This window comes from Giraffa tippelskirchi, chromosome 7 (genome assembly GCF_054371585.1).
Source record: "Giraffa tippelskirchi isolate mGirTip1 chromosome 7, T2T-mGirTip1v1.2.pri, whole genome shotgun sequence".
Classification (NCBI taxonomy): domain Eukaryota; kingdom Metazoa; phylum Chordata; class Mammalia; order Artiodactyla; family Giraffidae; genus Giraffa; species Giraffa tippelskirchi.
Window position 1 is genome coordinate 101832773 of NC_137281.1, and position 6425 is coordinate 101839197.

Below are 6425 nucleotides of genomic sequence, written 5' to 3' on the forward strand. Positions count from 1 at the left end.
AGCAAAATAACTTGTTGAAGAATAAAAGTTTGTCAGACTAGTTTACTTAATTTTCACAGTACAAATCCTTAAGATGTTTCTAGTGTTCTAAAGTAACTAGCGGTTGTAAACTTGAGTTGCAATTTATATGACCATTGTTATTAAATGAATGTGCCATTCTCATTTACTTGATTTACTTTGTAGATTTAATTCGTATTAATTATGTCAGCTTTCAGGATTTTTTGAATTAGTTACAACCTAGGCAGAAAAAAATTCTAGTGAAGAATGACTCATTCTAAGAATTGGGAGACTCCCTCATTTAATGAAGAGTTAAAATGCCAAATGTGTAATAGTTCTATTTAGTTAGTTAAATGAGATATGCAGGCAATACAATCTAAAAGGTTTGTTATTTTTTCAGAACAGCAGTTAGTTCATATTACTCCACAATGGACAAGAGGTTATGGAGTAAAACAAAGTCGCTCCCCTGGATAGTTAAGAAATGGACAATGACAGAACAAAACAGCCTAAAACTGTGTCTTTTTTATAACAAACTAAGATCTGGATCCATCAGTTCTAAGGGGATAGCTTTACAGTTAAGAGATGGCAGTCTCAGTAAATCTGACATAGGATAAAATATTATAAGAAAGTTCCTTATAATATTTCTCTGTTCAGGATACTGGAAAAAAATTAAATCTTTCATATTAGAGATACTTCTAATTCCAGATTCTTCATAAATACATTCTTTTCTAGAAAGTCATCTCTAGGAATAACAGCTTACTTAGGATACTGTTTTAGGTATTAAATAATGATTACAGATATATCAAGTATGATGTTGCCATTATTTCTCAAGGATATAATTATCTTGGCTGAGAATTAGTTACCGAAGGAGAAGGCATACATTGTGGACTCCCAAATAGTGATCATTAAATTGATGTGATATATCATGATACAAGAATTAGAGTCTGTCACTGTCTTTAAGAACCTTGTTGTCTAGAATAAATAGCTCCACGTAGTCTGGTCTTGCAAAACATGACACAGTGTAACAGATCCACTGACTGTAACATGTAGTCATTAGAGAGAACTAGCTCAAATGACTGCATCAATCAAGGAAAAAGAATTTTGAGTATTATTTTTAAGTAGGTAAGCTTATTATTATTAAGTAGGTAAGATTATTTTTAGGTAGGTAAGCTATACTCTGGGTGAAAGTTGAACTATTTAGCAACATTTTTGGTTTTAGCGTTATACATAAAAGCAAATAAACCAAGAACCTCCCCTTGGTATCTCCATTGCTCAAACTGCTTAAACTTGAAAAGCAAGCAAAACACTTTCCTCACACTAGCTCTAACACTCCTTTAACTATCAAAGAGAAAACAGTTTACGTTTATCATGCTTGTCTGCTGAACTTGCATATAGCTAGCTCGACATTGATCACTTTATAAAACAGGGGGCAAGGAGTAAATGAAGTTAAGGATGGACATCATCTGTTACTAATGTCTTAGGTTATATTTAGATCACATGAAGTGTTTATGTAAATAATAACTTACTAATTTGCATCAGTGTAAAAATGTTTTTATATCCTAAGATATAAATATGAAATGCTACTTTTTCTGAAACAAATGATAATATTTAATAATTTATTTAATGTATAAAATGTACCTATTAAAACTGAACATGAAAGTGTTAGTCACTCAGTCATGTATGACTCTTGGCAACCCCATGGACTGTATGCTCTGACCATGGAATTCTCCAGGCAAGAATACCAGAGTGGGTAGCCATTCCCTTTTCCAAGGGATCTTCCCAACCCAGGGATCAAACCCAGGTCTTCTGCATTGCAGATGGATTCTTTATGTTCTGAGCCACTAGGGAAGCAATTTAAAACTGATGATGCCATTTTTAAAATACTTGATTCAGTTTTTATGCATTTATACATTTCTTTCAGAATTTTTTAAACAGCTTTGTACAAATGAGATTATCCATAGCATGGTATAAATCGCTTTCATTTAAAAAAATATTTTGTTTTGTTCCAAAATTATCTTAACATGATCAAGATTGTTTAGAAATGTTTGCAGTTCTCTTTATCAAGTTACCTTTCTAGGATTTGATTAATATTACAGGGCATATTTTGTAAATCAAAAACCAATCTTCATTAAAATAATACATTTACTTTTTAATAGCTTTATTTACTGACTAAAATTTCTACTTCATAAACATTTGAGATATAGTTTAGTGTATATCTTCAGTGGTCACTCTCTCTTTACTGTAACTGAAAGTTTAAGATTAACATTTAGAACGTAGTGTACAAACTGTTCTCAGATTTATTATCTTATTTAGTTTTTACAACACATTTGTAAGATAGAGGTTATTATACTTCAGAGGGATATAGACAAAAGCTTAAAGAGATTGAGCTTTGTAGCACAGCGATTGCTTTTACAATTAATATTTTACCCTTTTTAATTAGAGTATAGTTGATTTACAGTGTTTCAGGTGTACAGCAAAGTGATTCAGTTACACATGTACATATATAGATATTCTTTATGAGAATCTTTTCTGTTGCAGGTTATTACAAGAAATTGAATATAATTTCTTGTTCTGTAGTAGTTGGTTCTTCTTTGTTTACCTATTTTATGTATAGTAGTGTGTATCTGTTAATCCCTAATTCCTAATTTATCCCTCCCTGCTTCCGCTCAGGTAGCCATAAATTTGTTTTCTATGTCTGTAAGTCTATTCCTGAATACCATACAGTTTTAATTAAAATGTACTCCTCTTCTTATTTAGAAAAATGACCCTCTATATGTCACTTACTACAACAGGAAATGATAAACCTGGAAGGATTTTCACCAAATTTAAAGAGCAAGTTTGGGATTATCTGACCTAAAGTATGGCTATGGTGTCATACACAGTATCCCTATTGGGGACCCTGAGGATAGAGACTTCAGGGAGAGGATCAGACTGTCAGAAGAGCAGATTTGTGATGAGGTTGATCTGTGATGGAGTAGTTTCCCAGCTGGGTACCAGAGAGCCTTGTAGCAAAGCCTTAGGATGTTTAGCAGTAGGCATTTATTTATTTAGAGACAAGTAATGTTTCTCATTAGTAACACTGATGAGGTCAAATAGCAGTATCAAAGGATTTTTCCTCCCTCTTAAGACAATATTTTCAAAAACTATTTCTGCATGTAAAAAACATTTTTCATTACAATGGAAGATACCTATATGTTTAATAGGTCCCTTGGGTCACAGCATATTCTCCTTTTATTCTTAAAAAAGAAAAGATGCTCTGACCTTAATGGCTTAGAAGTGTTGCGGGCTTTGAGCCATCATTGAAAAATACCAAGTGCAGGCGATTATTCCTGGAGGATTGAATATTTTGAAGAACATAAAAGTCAACAACAACTTCATCTTATTCTGGAGACCTGACCATCACTCAAAACAGAAAAATAAAAATTATGAAATTTGCACTCATATTTCATGGCAGCCCACTTATAAGAGGACAAAAGTTAGTTGGTTACTCATTCAGCCAGCATTTAATTGGTGACTATTTTCACTCCTACAATATCAAATATAAATATATGAGAGTTGACTTTATTAAGTAAAGTAGTTTTCATTTTACATTCAAAATCAATCAAATACCCTCTGGCAAACATTGCCCTCTCTGAGGAAAGTGCAAGTCGCTCAGTTGTGTCCAACTCTTTGCGACCCCATAGACTATACAGTCCATGGAATTCTCCAGGCCAGAGTACTGCAGTGGGTAGCCTTTCCCTTTTCCAGGGGATCCTCCCAACCCAGGGATCAAAACCAGGCCTCCCATATAGCAGGCGGATTCTTTACCAGCTGAGACACCAGGGAAGCCCAAGAAGACTGGAGTGGATAGCCTATCCCTTCTGCAGCAGATCTTGGAAATTATTTAGAAATAATTAACAATAAATTATCCAGGAAAACATTAAATACAACATATCTGAATAATTCATGGGACAAGAAACAAATCATAAGAAAATAAGAAAGTAGTTGGAGCTGATTGACAAGCCTATATGCTATATCAAAATATGTAGTTTGCTACTAATGCAGTGCGTATGGGAAAATTTATAGCCTTAAATGATTAGATTAAGAAAAGAAACCCTAAATTAATGGCCTAAGAGTTCTCCTCAAAAAGGTAGAAAGAAGCTCAAAGTGAAACCAAAGTAAGTAGCAGGAAACCATGTAGACAGTTGGATTTGAGACATATTGTCATATCTTCTCTATCATAATGCAAATTTGACAATTAGATTAATTCTGCCCTGCTGGCATGATTTCCACAGTGATTTTTGTTAAATCAATAAGCAGATTTGTACATGCTACAATACAGACAACTCTATACTATTTAACACTTTCACAGGGAATAAAAGTAATAAAGGTATATTATAATAAAGTAATGGGACTTGGGAAAATTCTGGGAAATGGTGAAGGACACAGAAGCCTGGCGTGCTGTGTAGTCCATGGGGTCGTGAAGAGTCAGACACAACTGAACAATAGTAGTAGTGGAATTTGAACAACCAGTGAGCAAAAAGCTAGAAACAAAGTTTTTTTTCTCAACTTGTGACTCAAAGAAGTAGAATAGAGTTCATGGATCTAGAAACCAGACTGCCTCTGTTTGAAAGCCACTTTCTCACTTCTTAGTTGTCAATTGATATAAGGCTTAAGCAATTAATATACCTTCTCTGTGCCCCAGTTTTCTTGTATGTAAAATGGAGATAATGTTATGAAGACTGAACAAGTACTATTTATAAAGTGGCAAAAATGAAACTCTGTAGGCTTTTATTAAATTTTTTGAACTGTAAATAAAAACTATGAAGACCTACAAGACCTTCTAGAACTAACACCCAAAAAAGATGTCCTTTTCATTATAGGGGACTGGAATGCAAAAGTAGGAAGTCAAGAGATTACCTGGAGTAAGAGGCAAATTGGCCTTGGAGTACAAAAGGAAGCAGGGAAAAGGCTCACAGAGTTTTGCCAAGCTAATGCACTAGTCATCACAAACACCCTTTTCCAACAACACAAGAGAAGACTCTACACATGGACATCATCAGATGGTCAATACCAAAATCAGACTGATTATATTCTTTGCAGCTAAAGATGGAGAAGCTCTATACAGTCAGCAAAAACAAGACCAGGAACTAACTGTGGCTCAGATCATGAACTTCTTATTGCCCAATTCAGACTTAAATTGAAGAAAGTAGGGAAAACCACTAGACCGTTCAGACATGACCTAAAACAAATCCCTTATGATTATACAGTGGAAGTGACACATAGATTTGAGGGATTAGATCAGATAGAAAGAGTGCCAGAGTGCCTGAAAAACTATGGACAGAGGTTCATGACATTGTACAGGAGGCAGTGATCAAGATCATCCCCAAGAAAAAGAAATGCAAAATGCAAAAAGGTAAAATGGTTCTCACAAATAGCTGAGGAAAGAAGAAAAGTAAAAGGCAAAGGAGAAAAAGAATGACATACCTATTTGAATGCAGAGTTCCAAAGAACACCAAGGAGCGGTAAGAAAGCCTTCCTCAGTGGTCAGTGCAAAGAAATAAAGGAAAATAACAGAATGGGAAAGACTGGAGATCTCTTTAAGAAAATTAAAGATACCAAGGGAATATTTCATGCAAAGATGGACACAATAAATGATAGAGATGGTATAGACCTAAGAGTAGCAGAAGATGTTATGAAAAAGTGGCAAGAATACGCAGAAAAAATATACAAAAAAGATTTTCGTGACCCAGATAATCACGATGGTGTGATCACTCACCTAGAGCCAGACATCCTGGAATGTGAAGTCAAGCGGGCCTTAGGAAACATCACTATGAACAAAGCTAGTGGAGGTGATGGAATTCCAGCTGAGCTATTTCAAAATATAAGAGATGATGCTGTGAAAGTGCTGCAGTCAATATGCCAGCAAATATGGAAAACTCAGCAGTGGCCACAGGACTGGAAAAAGTCAGTTTTCATTCCAATCTCAAAGAAAGGCAATGCCAAAGAATATTCAAACTACCACACAATTGCACTCATCTCACACGCTAGTAAAGAAATGCTCAAAATTCTCCAAGCCAAGCTTCAACAGTATGTGAACCATGAAATTCCAGATGTTCAAGCTGAATTTAGGAAAGTCAGAGGAACCAGAGATTAAATTGCTAACATCCATTGGATCATCAAAAAAGCAAAACAATTCCGGAAAAACATCTGCTTTATTAACTATGCCAAAGCCTTTGACTATGCTGATTACAACAAACTGTGGAAAATTCTTAAAGAGATGGAAAAAACAGGCCACCTGACCTGCTTCCTAAGATATGAAGGTCAAGAAGCAGCAGTTAGAACTGGACATGAAAAAGAAAAAAAAAAGCAACTGGACATGGAACAACAGACTGGTTGCAAATAGGAAAAGGAGTACGTCAAGGCTGCATATTGTCACTCTGCTTATT